Genomic DNA, 19408 nt, shown 5'->3' on the forward strand with positions numbered 1-19408 from the left:
CAAGAGATTTCTGTGCATTAATTTTGTATCCTGCAAATTTACCAAATTCATTGATTAGCTCTAGTAGTTTTCCGGTGGCATCTTTAGGATTCTCTATGTATAGTATCATGTCATCTGCAAACAGTGACAGTTTTACATTTTCTTTTCCAATTTTTATTCCTTTTATTTCTTTTTCTTCTGTGTTTGCCATGGCTAGGACTTCCAAAACTATGTTGAATAAGAGTTGAGAGTGGATATTCTTGTCTTGTTCCTGATCTTAGAGGAAATGCTTTCAGTTTTTCACCATTGAGAATGAAGTTTGCTGTGGGTTTGTTGTATATGGCCTTTATAATGGTGAGGTAGGTTCCCTCTATGCCCACTTTCTGGAGAATTTTTATCATAAATGGGTGTTGAATTTTGTCAAAATCCTTTTCTGTATCTATTGAGATGATCATATGGTTTTTATTCTTCAATTTGTTAATATTGTGTATCATACTGATCGATTTGTGGATATTGAAGAATCCTTGAATCTCTGGGATAAATCCCACTTGATCATGGTGTATGATCCTTTTAATATGTTGTTGGATTCTGTTTGCTGGTATTTTGTTGAGGATTTTTGCATCTATATTCCTCAATGATATTGGTCTGCAATTTTCTTCTTTGTAGTATCTTTCTCTGGTTTTGGTATCAGTGAGATGGTGGCCTCATAGAATGAGTTTGGGTGTGTTCCTTCCTCTGCAATTTTTTGGAAGAGTTTGAGAAGGATGGGTGTTAGCTCTTCTCTAAATGTTTGGTGGAATTCACCTGTGAAGCCATCTGGTCCTGGACTTTTGTTTGTTGGAAGATTTTTAATCACAGTTTCAATTTCATTACTTGTGATTGGTCTGTTCATATTTTCTATTTCTTCCTGGTTCAGTCTTGAAAGGTTATACCTTTCTACGAATTTGTCCATTTCTTCCAGGTTGTCCATTTTATTGGCATAGAGTTGCTTGTAGAAGTCTCCTAGGATGCTTTGTATTTCTGCGGTGTCTGTTGTAAATTCTCCTTTTTCATTTCTAATTTTATTGATTTGAGTCCTCTCCCTCTTTTTCTCAATGAGTCTGGTTAATGGTTTATCAATTTTGTTTATCATCTTCTCAAAGAACCAGCTTTCAGTTGTACTGATCTTTGCTATTGTTTTCCTTGTTTCTATTTCATTTATTTCTGCTCTGATCTTTATGATTTCTTTCCTTCTGCTAACTTTGGGTTTTGTTTGTTCTTCTTTCTCTAGTTCCTTTAGGTGTAAGGTTAGATTGTTTATTTGTGATTTTTCTTGTTTCTTGAGGTAGGCTTGTATAGCTATAAACTTCCCTCTTAGAACTGCTTTTGCTGCATCCCATAGATTTTTCATCGTCGTGTTTTTATTGTCATTTGTCTCTAGGTATTTTTTGATTTCTTCGGTGATCTCTTGGTTATTTAGTAACATATTGTTTAGCCTCCATGTGTTTGTGTTTTTTACTTTTTTTTTCCCTGTAATTCATTTCTAATCTCATAGCATTGTGGTCAGAAAAGATGCTTGATATGATTTCAATTTTCTTAAATTTACTGATGCTTGATTTGTGACCCAAGATGTGATCTATCCTGGAGAATGTTCCATGTGCACTGGACAAGAAAGTGTAATCTGCTGTTTTTGGATGGAATGCCCTATAAATATCAATTAAATCTATCTGTTCTCTTGTGTCATTTAAAGCTTGTGTTTCCTAATCAATTTTCTGTTTGGATGATCTGTCCATTGGTGTAAGTGAGGGTTAAAGTACCCCACTATTACTGTGTTACTGTTGATTTCCTCTTTTATAGCAGTTAGCAGTTGCCTTATGTATTGAGTTTTCCTATGTTAGATGCATATATATTTATAATTTTTATATCTTCTTCTTGGATTGATCCCTTGATCATTATGTAGTGTCTTCCTTGTCTCTTGTAACATTCTTTCTTTTAAAGTCTATTTTATCTGATATGAGTATTGCTACTCCAGCTTTCTTTTGATTTCCCTTTGCATGCAATAAGTTTTTCATTCCCTCACTTTCAGTCTCTATGTGTCCCTAGGTCTGAAGTGGGTCTCTTGTAGAAAGTAGATATATGGGTCTTGTTTTTGTATCCATTCAGCAAGCCTGCGTCTTTTGGTTGGAGCATTTAATCCATTCACATTTAAGGTAATTATCGACGTGTATGTTCCTATGATCATTTTCTTAATTGTTTTGGCTTTGTTTTTGTAGGTCCTTTTCTTCTCTTGTGTTTCCCACTTAGAGAAGTTCCTTTAGCATTTGTTGTAGAGCTGGTTTGGTGGTGTTGAATTCTCTTAGCTTTTGCTTGTCTGTAAAGCTTTTGATTTCCCCATTGAATCTGAATGAGATCCTTGCCAGATAGAGTAATCTTGGTTGTAGTTTCTTCCCTTTCATCACTTTAAGTATATCATGACACTCTCTTCTGGCTTGTAGAGTTTCTGCTGAGAAATCAACTGTTAACCTTATGGGAGTTCCCTTGTATGTTATTTGTCGTTTTTCCCTTGTTGTTTTCAATAATTTTTCTTTGCCTTTAATTTTTGCCAATTTGATTACTATGTGTCTCGGTGTGATTCTCCTTGGGTTTATCCTGTATGGGACTCTCTGCGCTTTCTGGACTTGGGTGGCTATTTCCTTTCCCATGTTAGGGAAGTTTTCGACTCTAATCTCTTCAAATAATTTCCTGGGTCCTTTCTCTCTCTCTTCTCCTTCTGGGACCCCTATAATATGAATGTTGTTGCGTTTAATGTTGTCCCAGATGTCTCTTAGGCTCTCTTCATTTCTTTTCATTCTTTTTTCTTTATTCTGTTCCGCAGCAGTGGATTCCACCATTCTGTCTTCCAGGTCACGTATCCGTTCTTCTGCCTCAGTTCTTCTGCTACTGATTCCTTCTAGTGTAGGTTTCATTTCAGTTATTGTATTGTTCATCTCTGTTTGTTTGTTCTTTAATTCTTCTAGTTCTTTGTTAAACATTTCTTGCATCTTCTCAATCTTTGCCTCCATTCTTTTTCCAAGGTCCTGGATCATCTTCACTATCATTATTCTGAATTCTTTTTCTGGAAGGTTGCCTATCTCCACTTCATTTAGTTGTTTTCCTGGGGTTTTATCTTGTTCCTTCATCTGGTACATAGCCCTCTGCCTTTTCATCTTGTCTATCTTCCTGTGAATGTGGTTTTTGTTCCACAGGCTGCAGGATTGTAGTTCTTGCTTCTGCTGTCTGCCCTCTCGTGGATGAGGCTATCTAAGAGGCTTGTGCACATTTCCTGATGGGAGGGACTGGTGGTGGGTAGAGCTGGGTGTTGCTCTGGCGGGCAGAGCTCAGTAAAACTTTAATCCGTTTGACTGCTGATGGGTGGGGCTGGGTTCCCTCCCTGTTGGTTGTTTGGCCTGAGGCAACCCAACACTGGAGCCTACCTGGGCTCTTTGGTAGGGCTAATGGCTGACTCTGGGAGGGCTCACGCCAAGGAGTACTTCCCAGTACTTCTGCTGCCAGTGTCCTTGTCCCCATGGTGAGCCGCAGCCACCCCTGCCTCTGCAGGAGACCCTCCAACACTAACAGGTAGGTCTGGTTCAGTCTCCCCTGGGGTCACTGCTCCTTCCCCTGGGTCCTGATGTGCACATTACTTTGTGTGTGCCCTCCAAGAGTGGAATCTCTGTTTCCCCCAGTCTTGTCAAAGTCCTGCAATCAAATCCCACTAGCCTTCAAAGTCTGATTTTCTAGGAATTACTCCTTCGGTTGCCAGACCCCCAGGTTGGGAAGCCTGACATGGGGCTCAGAACCTTCACTCCAGTGGGTGGACTTCTGTGGTATAAGTGTTCTCCAGTTTGTGAGTCACCCACCCAGCAGTTATGGGATTTGATTTTATTGTGATTGCACCCCTCCTACCATCTCATTGTGGCTTCTCCTTTGTCTTTGGATGTGGGGTATCTTTTTTGGTGAGTTCCAGTGTCTTCCTGTAGATGATTGTTCAGCCGTTAGTTGTGATTCTGGTGTTCTCACAGGAGGGAGTGAGAGCACGTCCATCTTCTCCACCATCTTGAACCAATCTCCACAAGTGTATTTTTGTGCCACAATTTCCAGCTGCTTAAAGCTCTTTCCAATGGCACCATTCCAGGAAATGGAGAGATGAGAGGTGCTAAATCAGCTTTCCTCTGACTCACTCATGTTCAAAGTCCATTTCTGCTATGATAATTGGAGGAGAACCTTTCACACGGTTTTATAATGTTTTCTAAAAATCAGCCTTTGGTAGAATAGATTATAATTTATGTGGGTTGAGACAAAGGGAGTATATCAGATGGAGTTTGTCTGAACACACCAGTAACTATATTTCCTCAAAGGGTGATTCATTTTTTCCTAAGACAATTTATTTTACTTCTCTGCAGTTAAAATTTTCTTTTCATGAAAACAATGGAAATGTGTACCAGGAAAAAAAATAACTACTAGCAATATAAGTTGTGTTTGGGGGTTAAACTTGGAATTTAAAGTTTTGTATTACAGTTCTATCTTAACTGAGTAAAATCTTTGAGCAGGAACATGCTTTTAGTGTAGGAAAGAGCTTTCTCTTCAAGTTGAGGAATTAGAGTAATATTTTGCTTGTTTTTCCTATGAGATGGAAGAAAAGAGTCATTAATGAAAATGAGATTGAAAAATTACCTATAAAATATGTATTTCTTTAATCTTATTTGTCAGAACAACAGAAGAATATATAATCTCACTGGTAATGGTTATAGCATGAGTTAATACTGTGTGCCCCAAATATTATATTTCTGTGCCCAATCACACCCTACACCAGAAAGTTAACACTTTTACTTCATTCTCTAGTCGTACGGTCTCATTCCTAAGGGCTACTCACACTAAAGTTTCTAAACTATTGTCACTATGCAGTATCTGGCCTCCTTGGTCCCAGTAACTAAAGACTGCTGCCCATAAATCAATTAAGAATTCTTCCTGCTGTTACTGTTGATGACACCTATCATGGGAACAGTGATGTCCCAGCCAAAGTTACATTCTCCATATTTGCTTTCAAAACCATAGACCATTCAGAGTCTAGACAGGGAAAGAAAAATGACTTCTTTTGTCACCCAGTCTGTAGGGCAGATATGATTTATGTCCAGATGTTCACTAAATCTCTAGAATACAGTTGTATCTGTTTCTGGTTCTCAATCATCTTCCAGAATTCCAAATTCTTTTGTGGAAGTATTTCTTTCAACTTGTGTGTTTCCCAATATTTATTTTGTACCTGTGTGTGCATGGGACTATGCATGCAAGCTCTTTGCTGTTGTGGTGGTAGATTATTGGTTTCAACCATCACTCTACCCATGACCTTCACTGGGTGACTTTACCCTTATTGGCTATATAGTTAATAGAAATTTATTCATTTATATCAATCAGCTATTTCTGCATAATAAGCAACAATAACATATTTCAGCAGCATACAGCAATAAGCATTTATTTTTACGGAAATGTTAGTCACTGAGGGTCAGATGATTTATACTAGGTTTAGCTAGGTAGTTCTGCTTCAGCAGCAGTGGCTGAGAGGCTCTGTTTCTTGCTGCAGATTTGTGAGTAGAATGGGGTGGGGTGGGGGTGGAGGTGAGGCCTGGGGGAGATGTCTGCTTCCTGTGTCTCTTATCCTCGCTGGACCACTGGACTCCCTAGGTATTTTTTTCTCAAGACAATGGTAAAAATTACAAGAGTCAGGCAAAAATGTGCAAGGGTTCTATCCTATTTCACTGCCAAAGTAAATCACATGTCCAAGCCTATAGTTAAAGTATAGGAATATATACATTGCCAACTGCATTTCATCTTTTTCAAAGCACCTATTCAAATTTTCCCCCACCTTTCTTTTGCAGTGTATGTCTCTTTTTCAGCCTGAATTTTAGAAATATTTTATATTTTTGCTCAGAATCTATTCTTACACTTCTACCAACTTTTAACTTCCAGACAAGTTCTTGTTTTCATCTAAACAGAAACTATCTATTATTCAAATGAAGGTGTTTTACCCATCCCCCCCAAAGGGAATATTCAAAGTCACCATCTTTACTTGCTTTCTATCTCCAGGTAACATCATTTTCCATAGTTAATCACATTGCTGAATTTATTTTGCTGTGAAATGAGGAACTCTTTGGTCAAATCAATGATGTTTGGATTATAATGGTGGTGCAGAAGGCCTTCTGTTAGTCCATGAATGATGAATTTAGCAGGCTAACCCACATGGAAGACATATACACATCCCATATAAGTGTGAATACTGGCAAAGACAAGTTACTGCCCTTTCCTTGATGGAAGTGAGTCAGTGGTATAAACCTGTCCCTAGGTTGTTAGCTGATTCTCCTAGTGAGTGAAGCCATATCAGGGATTCACATTCTTCATTTCTCTTGTTGAGCTTTTAGCAGCGGTCATATCAAGAGGTGTGAGGCGAGAGGACATCATGTTTTGGGCTGTTCATCATCTCCATCCCAAATACCATGGCTAATTTGTACATGGACCCATTGAGTACATATGGTAGCTGAAGAGAAAAAAATTGACTGATAGCCATAGGACAAGTCCTATTTTCCACCTGATTTGTTTGGTACAGTTTGATAGGCTTTCACATTGAACACATTATCTTCAAATTCTATTCCCTCTCTAGAGGTCCACTTGCAGGCATCTTTGTCACTAATCTTCCTGTCTTGTTCTTTCCACATCCCAGACCAACCTGAAAACCAACTAACATCACCTACTAATTAGTGTAGAACTCTAAATCATGTTATCTATTTTTTCATTAAGAATGGGCAACCACATATATTGCCTGAAATTTGCCTACTGAAAAGATATCTTTTTTTTTTCTTGACTATTATCACCCCTTTATTCTTCCAAGTAAAACTTAACATCACCTTATAAATCCCCTAATCTGCAAAACCAATGATTTGGATGTTCATTAAAATTGTACTATATTTACAGACTATTTCAGAGAGTTTGATATATTTACAATATGAAGTTTTACCCTCTAGGAACCTGGGGTTTCTCTCCAATTATCCAATTTTTTAAAATGTACTTCAGTAAAGTTTTATGGTTTTCTTCAATACCAATTCTGATGTTCACTTGTGCATGTGTGTGTGGGGTATTGTGTTTCTTTTAATTGAAGTATAGTTGATTTACAGTATTGTGTTAGTTTCAGGTGTACAGTACAGTGATTCAGCTATATATATATATATATATATATATATATATATATATTCCTTTTCAGATTATTTTCCCTCATAGGTTATTACAAAATATTGAGTATAGTCCTCTGTGCTATACAGTAGTGCATTGTTGATTATCTATTTTACATATAAGTCCCCTGCATATGAACTTTCAAGTCACGAACTTTCAAAGAGGCGAATGTATGTTTGCAAGTCCAGTCATGTAAGTTAGTTCACGTGTCTGGCATACATTGTCATGTGCATGCATCCTCTACAAGTGGTTGTGCTTTTGTGTACTTTACTGTACAGTACCGTATAGAGTGCAGTAGTACAGTATCTTTATTTCAAGCCCAGGATGTCCGGAAGCAAGTGTAAAAGCAGCAGTGTTGTAGCTGGTAATGCAAAGAAGTGCCAAGCGAAAATAATGGAACTTGCTGTGCAACACGAGGAGCTTACTAATGAAGACCTGATGGAATTGGAGGCCCAGAGAAGGGATGAAGAGAGACAAGAGGAAGAAGAAGTAACTGAAGAACCGAAGAGATTCATGACACTGGAAATGGTAAGGGGATTTTCTTTATTTGAGGAGGCACTGTTAGTTTTTCAGGCACAGGTACTGAACGTAGAATGGTACATGAAGGTTGCAGCAGCCGTTCAGAATGCAATCCAGTGCTACCATGTCATCTACGGTGAGAAACAAAGAGCTACTACCCAGACATCACTGGATCATTTTTCAAGAGGGTAGATAGAATTGAATCCAGCAAGGAACCAGAAACTGTGCTCTCAACGTCAGGCGTGAGTAAAATTGCAGCTTGCCCTCCGTCTCCTATTGCTGACTATCCTTTAGCTCTACCATCTCCCACCGCCTCTCCTTCCTCCAGTCAGTAACTCTTCTTGCCTGTTCACTCGATGCTAGCCCCTCTATGCCAGCTGTTGTACTGTACTACTGTACTTTTCAAGGTACAGTACAGTAAGGTTAAAAATGTTTTCTTTATCTTTTGTGTTTGTTTTTTATGTATTATTTGTGTGAAAAGTATTATAAACCTATTACAGTACAGTACTACATAGCCGTTTATGTTAGTTGGGTACCTAGGCTAACTTTGTTGGACTTACGAACAAATTGGACTTACAAACGTGCTCTCAGAATGGAACTCATTTGTATGTAGGGGACTTACTGTAGTTGTGTGTATATCTTAATCCCAAACTCCTAATTTATCCCTCCCTCCAACCCCCTTTCCCCTTTGGTAACCATAAATTTGTTTTCTATGTCTCTGAATCTCTTTCTCTTTTGTACATAAGTTCATTTGTATCATTTTTTAAGGTTCCACATGTAAGTGATATCATATGATGTTTGTCTTTCTCTGTTTGGCTTACTTCACTTAGTATGATAATCTCTAGGTCCAACCATGTTGCTGCAAATGGCATTATTTCATTCTTTTTTAAGGCTGAATAATATTCCATTGTAAATATATCTCACATCTTCTTTATCCATTCATCTGTTGATGGACATTTAGGTTGCTTCCATGTCTTGGATATTGTAAATAGCATTTCAGTGAACACTGGGGTACATGTGTCTTTTTGAATTATGGTTTTCCCCAGATATATGTCTAGGAGTGAGATTGCAGGATCATATGGTAGCTCTATTTTCAGGTTTTCAAGGAACCTCCAACCTCCATACTGTTCTCCATAGTGGCTGTATCAATTTACATTCCCATCAACAGTGTAGGAGGTTTCCTTTTTCTTCACATCCTCTCCAGCATTTATTATTTGTAGACTTTTTGATGATGGCCATTCTGACCGGTGTGAAGTGATACCTCATTGTAGTTTTGATTTGCATTTCTCTAAAATGACTGTACTACCCAAGGAAATCTACAGATTCAGTGCAATCCCTATCAAATTATGAATGGCATTTTCCACAGAACTAGAACACATAATTTAAAATTTTTTATGGAACAATGAAAGACCCTACATAGTCAAAGCAATCTTGAGAAAGAAAAGCAGAGCTGAAGGAATCAGGATCCCTGACTTCAGACTATACCATAAAGCTACAGTCATCAAAACAGTATGGTAGTGGCACAAAAACAGAAATATAGATCAATGGAACAGGATAGAAAGCCCAGAAATAAACCCACACATCTATGGTTAATTAATCTACAACAAAGGAGGTAAGAATATACAATGGATGAAAGACAGTCTTTTCAATAAGTGGTGCTGGGAAAACTGGACAGTTACATGTAAAAGAATGAAATTAGAACAACTCTAACACCATGCACAAAAATAAACTCAAAATGTATTAAAGACATAAATGTAAGACCAGATACTATAAAACTCCTAAAAGAAAACATAGGCAGAACACTCTTTGACATAAATCGCAGCAATATCTTTTTGGATCCGTCTTCTAGAATAATGGAAATAAGAACAAAGATAAACAAAGGGGATCTAATTAAACTTTAAATCTTTTGCACAGCAAAGGAAACCATAAACAAAATGAAAAGACAATGTACAGAATGGGAGAAAATATTTACAAACAATGCAACCAACAAGGGATTAATCTCCAGAACATACAAACGGTCCATACCACTCAATATCTAAAAAAACCCAATGCAATAAGAAAATGGGCAGAAGATCTAAATAGGCATTTTTCCAAAGAAGACTTACAGATGACCAACAGGCAGATGAAAAAGTGAAAGGATTTTTCTTCACTCTCCTTCATAGTCACCCCTGAGATGGTCTGTAATACAGTAGTATCTCATTAGTTCCACTGCCGCCATATTATTCAGATCCACCTGTAAAAACAAGGCTGAATTTTTCTTTCTCTGTCACCTGATTATAGGGAACTTCACATGAGTCCATAAGCAGAGCCTGAGGAAAGGTGGGCAACACACAGGAGTAGGGATCAGCAGAAACTGATCTATCTGCTTAAGCAACATACTTGTGTTTTCTGACTTGTCAAGACATGATATTGTATATGTCCTTTCCACTTAAAGATACTGATACTGCATTTTCGTAAACTCATGGCTTGTTGCATCAGCTAATACTGTACCTAGTTTGTTATAAAAAAGCCAATTTATAATAGTCACTTTGTTTCTTTTAGTCAGGCTTTCAGTCTCTACCAGAGTTTAGTAGAAATAAAATAACTGCTTCTCCAAAGAGAATAGTTATCCACACAAGAAAGTAGTTTTTATCCAAAAATTTTGATGTTTATACTGATTCTCCTCTTGGAGCCAACTAGGGGCTCCATTAGAGCATCTTAATTTGCCAGAGATACTTTGACTACTGTTGCTTCTACTGGGTTACAAGGCTTAAGTGGAAAAACTAATTGCACCACAGCTTGAATCTGCTGCAGAGTACTGTCGTGCTCTGGGTCCCACTCACAAGTAGCTGATTTATGTGTTAAGTAAAATGTAAGAGCACCACACCCACATGTGGTTTACGTTGCTTTCTAAGTATAGAGGTCCATCATAGGTTGCACTTTTCAACAACTGGTAGAAATTACAGGGTGCCTCAACCTGCTTTTTCTTTAGATATCCATAGATACCATGGACCACTGAATCTCTAGAAATTTCACTGATATACTAGAGACTAAATTTTCAGGGAGTTTATCTTCCACCCTCTGACATACTTGACATAAGGCATCTTGACATCTAGTATCTGGTACTTCCTATTCACAGGTGCGATCATAATGTCATCAGTGTTGTGGACCAACATGATATTCTTTGGGATATTAGACAGTTCAAGTCCCTGTGGACAGGCCCTGAGGTAAGACAATAAAGGTGTATTGATGTCCCTGCCAGGTAAAATCCAATTACTTCAGATATGCCTTGCCAATGGAGAAAAGTTTATTTGCCACATTAATAGCTGCATGCCACATGTCACTGGCTGTGTTGATTTGCTCCAGTAAAGATACACATCTGGAGGAAAGCTGCAATGAGAATCACTCTTTGATGACATTAACAATAACCCACAGTCATAGATCCATCCAGCTTTTGCATTGGCCAAACAGACAATTTAAACAAAGATAGGCTATGAATCATCACCCCTGCATCTTTCAAGTTGTTGATGGTTAAAGTAATCTCTATAATTCACTCAGAAATGTGGTATTGCACTTGGTTTAGTATTTTGGTAAGGAGGAGTAAATTTAGGGACTTCCACTTGGCCTTTCTACCATATTAGCCCTTATTCCATGAGTCAGAAAACCAGCTTGTGGATTTTTTTCCATTTGCTGAGTACAGCTATTTCAACTGCAAATATAGAATTAAAATGTGGGAACACCACAAGATGTTTTCCTTGATTAACTAGGATGAGCACAAGAAGGACTCAGGCTGAAGCTCCATTTATTATTGACCTAATTTCCACATGGACCCCAGTACTATTTTATTCCTGCACATTTGCATGAATTCAGAGCCAGTGTCCCTAAAGTCTGATGGCTACTCTTTCCAAGTTCATAGTCATTCTATGTAAATAGCTTCACAGACCCTTGGAAACATCTTGCAGAAATATTTGCAGTATATATTTGTATTAGTATTCTCTTGTTGATGTAACAAATTACCAAAAATTTAGTGGCTTTAAAACAACACAAATTTATTATCTTACATTTCCATAGGTTAGAAGTCTGATGCAGTTCTCTCATACAGAAGTCTGATACAGAAGTCTGATACTAGGCTGAAATCAAGGTAAGGCTATGTTCCTTTCTGGCACCTTTAAGGGAAAATATTTCCTTGCATTTTCCAGCTCTAGAGGCTGCCCACATTCCTTGGCTCCTGGCTCTCTTCCTCCATCTTCAAAGGCAGCAAAGTTTCATCTCTCTGGGCCTTCTTCCTAGTAACATCTCCCTTTGACTCTCTGATCTCTTTTTAGCCTCCCCTTCCAATTTAAGGACTCTTTTAATTACATTGAATTAATCTGGATAAGGTAGAAAAATCACCCTTTTTAAAGGTCAGCTCATTGGAAATCTTAATTCCATATGCATTCTTAATTCCATTTTGCCATATAATCTAACATAGTCCATATAATCTAACACAGTGACAGTTTTCCTGGATTAGGACAAAGACGTCTTTGGGGGTTCATTATTCTGCCTACCACAGTACTATAATCTTATTGCAGAGTACTTCCTCAAAGACATCAGACTCCCCTTCTATAAAGGACTGCTAATTGGGTGAGAAGCCATGACTATCTATGTTGACAGTTCAAATAAGCTGACTGCTCACCATGCCTAGGGAATATTTGTTTATACACAGGCATACCTTGGAGATATCGCAGGTTCAGATCCAGACCAACGCAATAAAGCGAATACCACAATAAAGTGAGGGACATAATATTTTTAGTTTCCCAGTACATATAAAAGTTACGTTTACATTTTACTGTAGTCTATGAAGTGTACAATAGCATTATATCTAAAAGACAATGTACGCACCTTAATTTTAAAATACTTTATTGCTAAAAAATACTAATCATCATCTGAGCCTTTAGTGAGTCACAATGTTTTTGCTGGTGGAGGGTCTCGCCTCGATGTTGATGGCTGCTGACTGATCATCAGGGCGGTGGCTGCTGGAGGCTGGGGTGACTGTGGCAGTTTCTTAAAATAAGACCACAGTGAAGTTGCCACATTAGGCTGACTCTTGCTCTCACTAACAATATCTTTGTCGCTTACAATGTCCTTTGATAGCATTTTACTCACAAAACTTTCAAAATTGCAGCAATCCTCTCAAACCCTGCCCCTACTTTGTCAAATACATTTACATAATATTCTAAATCCTTTATTGTCATTTCAAAAATATTTGTTGTATCTTCACCAGAAGTAGATTCCATGTCAAGAAACCACTTTCTATGCTCATCCATAAGAAGCACCCCCTCAACGGTTCAAGTTTTATCATGAGATTGCAGCAACTCAGTCACATGTTCAGGCTCCACTTTTTTTTTCTTTTTAACATCTTTATTGGAGTATAATTGCTTTACAGTGTAGTGTTAGTTTCTGCTGTATAACAAAGTGAATCAGCTATACGTATACTTATATCCCCATATCCCCTCCCTCTTGCATCTCCCTCCCACCCTCCTTATCCCACCCCTCTAGGTGGTTGCAAAGCTATTTCCACCACATTTGCAGTTATTTCCTCCAAAGTCATCCATGAGGGTTGGTATCAACTTCTTCCAAACTCCTATTAATGTTGTTATTGGGACCTCTTCCCATGAATCACTAATATTCTTCATGGCATCTAGAATGGTGACTCCTTTCCATAGAGTTGTCAATTGACTTTGCCCAGATCCACTATCTATGTCAGCTATAGCCTTATGGGGTATATTTCTTAAATAATAAAACTTGAGAGTCAAAATAACTCCTTTATCTACAGGCTGCAGAGTAGATGTTGTGTTAGCAGGCATGACAACAACGTGAATCTCATTGTACATCTCTATCAGAGCTCTTGACTGACCAGGTGCATTGTCAGTGAGTAGTAATATTTTGTAAGGAATCTTTTTTTCTAAGCAGTACGTCTCAACAGTGGGCTTAAAGTATTCAGTTAACCATGTTGTCAACAGATGCACTCTCATTGAGACTTTGTTGCTCCATTTATTGAGAACAGGCAGAGTAGATTTAGCGTAATTCTTCAGGGCCCTGGGATTTTTGGAACGGTAAATGAGCATTGACTTCAACTTCAAGTCACCAGCTTCGTTAGCCCCTAACAAGAGAGTCAGCCTGTCCTTTGAAACTTTGAAGCCAGGCATTGACTTCTCCCCTTTGGCTATGAAAGTCTTAGATGGCATGTTCTTCCAATAGAAGGTTGTTTTGTCTGCATTGAAATCTATTGTTTAGAGTAGCCACCTTCATTAATTATCTCAGCTGGATCTTCAGGATAACTTGCTGCAGCTTCTACACCAGCACTTGCTGCATCACCTTACACTTCAATGTTATGGAGATAGCTTCTTTCCTTAAACCTCATGAATCAACCTCAGCTAACTTCAAACTTTTCTCTGCAGCTTCTTCACCTCTCTCAGCTTTCATAGGATTGAAGAGAGTTAAGACCTTGCTCTGGATTAGGCTTTGGCATAAGGGAATGTTATAGCTGGTTTGATCTTCTAACCAGACCACTGAAACTTTCTTCATATCAGCAATAAGGCCCTTTCACTTTCTTATCATCATGTATTCACCAGAGGAGCACGTTTAATTTCCTTCAAGAACTTTTCCTTTGCATTCACTTGGCTGTTTGGCACAGGAAGCCTAGTTTTTGCCCTATCTCAGCTTTGTACATGCCCTCCTCACTAAGCTAATTTATTTCTGTCTTTTGATTTGAAGTGAGAGCTGTACAACCCTTCCTTTCATTTGAACACTTAGAGACCATTGTAGGGCTATTAATTGGTCTAATTTCAATATTGCTGTGTCTCAGGGAATAGAAAGGCTTGAGGAGAGGGAGAGAGATGGGGGAAATGGCTGGTTGGTGGAGCAGTCAGAATACACACAATATTTATCAGTTAAGTTCACCGCCATCTTACAAGGGTGCAGTTCATGTTTCCCCAAAGCAATCACAATATGGTAGTCACATCAAAGGTCACCCGGTCACCATAACAAACATAATAATAATGAAAAGTTTGAAATATTTTGAGAATTACAAAAATGTGACACAGAGACATGAGGTGAGCAATCGCTGCTGGAAAAATGGTGTTGATAGAATTTCTCCATGTAGGGTTTCCACAAAACTTCAACTTGTAAAAAACACAATATCTGGGAAGCTCAGTACTGCAAAGGGCAATAAAACCAAAGACACCTGTAGATGAAGTAGCACTTTAGTAAACTGACCATCTGTTTCATTCCTTGGCTCACCATAAATCATAAACCACTCTCATAGATTCCTTTATGTCAAAATACTCCTATCCCCACCTTATCCATGATGCCTATCGCAGTGTTGGTGCCCACATTGTTTCTCATGGCTACTTACTCTTACCTGGACTCCTTGCTCCAGAATTCCATCATCTCTTTTGAATTCAGGAAGCTCATTTTAATGGCAGCATTTCTCACTATCATTCCTAGCCTAAGGGACAGCCATTATGGAGATTTTATGGATGCTGTCTCTCTTGTTATTATTTAATTTTTTAATGTTTTAGAGAGTAGAGTGTCCACTGGGTCCTCCTGGTGGGTATAGTCAAGGAAACAGTGTTCTATTTCTACATAATAACTTCAATCCGCTACTTGCACCTCTCTGTCTTGAGTGCTTCCTACAAATTATGCCAGGGAAATTCTGTCATCGAAATTTTATTGAATTAAAGTCACCATTAAAACCATAATTCAGTCAATCAAACTAATAACCTGTTAGGGTCACTTCCAGCTGTTTGCAGTAGCACATTAAATCAAGAATCTTGATTAAAGACACCCATGTTAATAAATTTATTCTCTCTAGTGTAACATTCTTAAAATCCAATCCAAGACATACTCCCTATGTTCTAGCTGATATAAATTAGCAATATATTGCAATTCTTTGGTTTGTAAGCTATCTGTTTATAGAGGTGATTCTTGTAGCTTTCCTCCTTGGGCATATTGATATGTACCTACTTATGGACTTGACAGTAATGAAGGGCATTTGGGTGAATTATGAAAAGAATAGGATGCCCCTTGTGAAGCAAGCCTCACAGGAGATTCAAGAATGGAAGGACTAATCTATTTATTTATTATTTTAAATATTTATTTATTTATTTGGCTGTGCCGGGTCTTAGTTGCAGCAGGCATGATCTTTCGTTGTGGCATGTGGGATCTAGTTCCCTGACCAGGGATTAAACCCAGGCTCCCTGCACTGGGAGCATGGAGTCCTAACCACTGGACCACCAGGGAAGTCCCAGACTAATCTATTTAGACAGGAGAAGAGAGGCTATTTCTGCCTGCAAAGGGAGCTTAGTAATATTTAGAGGTTCAAGTTTCATCAGAGCTTATCTAAAACAATCCAATAAAAAAGATCAGAATCTCACTCATTCCAAATAATGTCCTAAATTAAACAAAAAATGACTTGTTTAGGTTGTGTTTTCAACTTGAGTTTTGATTGTGAAATACACATATTTATTTTTTTTATAATCCTAAACCACATATTCTCTGAGGTTACTAAAACAGGAATCTGAAAACTGAAAACTATAGCCCAGAGCCCATTCTGAGAATGGTTTACAGGGTTAAAAAAAGAAGAAGGAAAAAGATTATGTAACATAGACTGTCCCACAAGTCCTGAAACTTTTACTATCTGACCCTTTATAGAAAAAAAGTTGCTGAACCTTGAACAAGAAAAAAAAAGTGATTATTTTAAGGTTATGCAGAAGGTCTGGGGTTTCAGCTGACACTGCCTTAATGTAAGCATTATAAATCCAGTGCCTTTTCTGTACACTCCAGCACTTTCATAAGTAGTCATCTTACTTCTCAGACTTTGTAGTCATTATTATGTCTGTACTGTCAAGTAGAACAGCTACTTGGCCTCCTAAGACTTGCAGGCAACCAACACTTCACCCAAGCATTTATAGATCATAATTTCATAAAATCACACATTACCGGTATCCCATTTACACTAGAAAATATATTATCAAAGTATTAATACTCAAAGAACTGAACACTTCAATCTCATAATCTCATATTGAGAGTCTTGGTACTAGAAACTATATCAGTCAGAATCTGGTCAGAAAATGGAAACCATCACATGTATTTCAAACAGAGGTAATTTAATATAAGAAGCTATTTACCTGTATAATGGAAGAACATAGAAATAACCCAGAAATAAGGAAATCAAAAACAAGCAGTAGCAGGAATTCCCTCACACCTCTATGACTGTAAAGATAAAAGGAAAAGATGAGCCCAGGAGCAGGTCCATCACACAGAAGCAGGAATTATAGTGAGTCTGTCTTTCAAGACCTGAGATTATGGAGCTCAGCGTTGTTCAGCAGTTGATGGACCAGCGGCGGTGGTGTTAAAGGATGTAACTGCTTTTGTTGATGTTGTTCAAAGCAGGTGAGTGGGGATATCCTGCCTTTTCCTTTCCTTCCTGCCTTGCAGTCTTCTTATATACCTGTGTAGACTAAAGCTATTTGGAAATGGAAAGCAAGGAAATCTGGGAAATGCTATTTCCTTCTAGAAAGAGGAAGGCAGAGAAACATGGGCATTGGACATGAAACAGAAAAATAGCTGTCATGTTTGTTTTGTAACCAGCAACATGCTAAAAAGTCTCTTATTCTAATAATTTATCAGTATATTCTGCTTCACTCTGTATAATGTATAATACTATATTTTTGTGTTTAATAATTATTTTCCAATACATACACTATCATTTCTTTTTCTTGACTTACTGAACTCATTAGGATTTTTGATAAAATATTAAATAAAGGTACTAAAGTTGAGCATTCTTATCTTTTCACTACAGCAAAGGGAAAGTATTCAATATTTCACCATTAAGTATGATGTTTGCTATGGGTTATAGGGTGCCTTAATTTTTTTACTTTTTTGGTTTCATTGAGGTGTAATTGATATACAAAAAATTCCACATATATTATACAGTTTGGACATACATACACACCCATGATACCATCACCACAATCAAGGTAATAAACATATCACCTCCAAAAGTTTTCTTGTGTCCCTTTGTTTTGTGTGTATATGTGTGCGTATGTATGTGTGTTAAAAACACTTAACATGAGATCTATCCTCTTAAATTTTTAGATGCACAGCACTGTATTAACTATAGGAGCTATGTTTTGCAGCAGATATCTAGAAATAATTCATCTTGTATAACGTACTGAACATCAAATCCCCATTTCCCCCTCCTCCCAGCCTCTGGAGACCATCATTCTACTTTTTGATAAGTTTATCTCTTTTAGATTTCTCATATGGATGGAGTCATGCAGTAAGTGTCCTTCTGTGCCTGACTTATTTCGCTTAGCATAGTGTCTTCAAGGAACATCAATATGGTTGCAAATGGTAGAATTTCCTTCTTTTCTTTTTAAGGTTGAATAATATTCCGTTGTATGTATACACCACATTTTCTTAATCCATTCACCTGTTGATAGATATTTGGAGTGTTTCCACATATTGATTATTGTGAATAATGCTACAGTGAACAGGGGAGAACAGATACCTCTTGGAGATCCATATTTTAATTCTTTTGGATATATATCCAGGAGTAAGGTTGCCGGATTATATGGTGGTTCTATTTTTAATTTTTGAGGATCTTCCATAGTGTTATCCATAGTGGTGCACCATTTTACATTCCCATCAACAGTGTACAACTGTTCCAATTTCTCCATATGCTGCCACACTTGTTATCTTTTTGGTTTTTAGATAATTGTCATCCTAACAGGTGTGAGGTGATATCTCATTGTGATTTAGATTTGCATTCCCTCATGGTTAACAATGTCAAGCACCTTTTCATATACCTGTTGGTCATTTGTATGTCTGCTCTGGAGAAATGTGGGAAAACTGGATATTCACATGCAAAAGAATGAAACTGGACCTCTATCATACAACATACACAAAAATCAACTGAAAATGGATTAAAGACTTAATGTAAGGCCTAAAACTGTAAAATTTCTGGAAGAAAACATTGAGGAATAGCTTTTTGACATAAGATGCCTTTATTTCTGTACACTGTAAAGTTTTCACCTCAAGAATTACTTCATTTACATCTTTGGTAATTGTTGCTATTGAAGTTGATCTGGTTTGCTTTTTTTTTTTTTTTAATATTTTTTTTGGCTCTCCATTCCCTGTTCTCTAAATTTTTGCATCCCACATTATTACATTTTTTGCCCATTTTCTATAAATGCCATACAAAACTTGAATTTCTCCTTTGCATTTCTTATTATATTTATTATATTTAAACATTCAAATAAAGTTTGAACACTGCTGTATAATTTGATTTTTTTTCACAGTCTTCTTTTTCTCACATTCTCCTAATCACCTCATGTTCTTGCCTTTTTATTCATTTTATTTTTTCTTTATCAAACTGGATTTCTGTGTTGTATGAGCCATGTCATATTTTTTCCCACTGAGGATGCAAAATAATTTTCTTAACTCTTAATTTATTTTCTGGTAAAATAATTTACAGGTGTTATATTTTCTCTGAGTCTTCCAAATATGTTCTCTTTTATTCTAAAGAATTTTTTTATAGCTACTATATTTGGTTTTTAATATTTATAAATTATTGATCAAAGGAAGATATGATCAAATATTTTGCCAATGGTTTGAGCATATACAGTCCTTGTTAAAATTCTTTCTTTGT

General features: G+C 37.3%; 1 long non-coding RNA gene across 8 annotated transcripts in view; it reads left to right on the forward strand.

Annotated features, from left to right (window-relative positions):
* Positions 1-2541: 2541 nt before the first annotated feature.
* Positions 2542-19408, forward strand: part of LOC309634712 — a 125553-nt gene continuing 108686 nt past the window's right edge. For 5 of the 8 annotated variants that reach the window (XR_014248315.1, XR_014248316.1, XR_014248318.1 and 2 more), the window contains exons 1-2: positions 2542-7743; positions 11785-11854. This is a non-coding gene — a long non-coding RNA (uncharacterized lncRNA). Of the gene's footprint in view, positions 7744-10851; positions 11855-19408 lie in introns of those variants that run through there. The other 3 variants (XR_014248317.1, XR_014248321.1, XR_014248322.1) reach the window with 3 other exon arrangements.

This window comes from Balaenoptera borealis (genome assembly GCF_965194805.1).
Source record: "Balaenoptera borealis genome assembly, chromosome: 9".
NCBI lineage: Eukaryota > Metazoa > Chordata > Mammalia > Artiodactyla > Balaenopteridae > Balaenoptera > Balaenoptera borealis.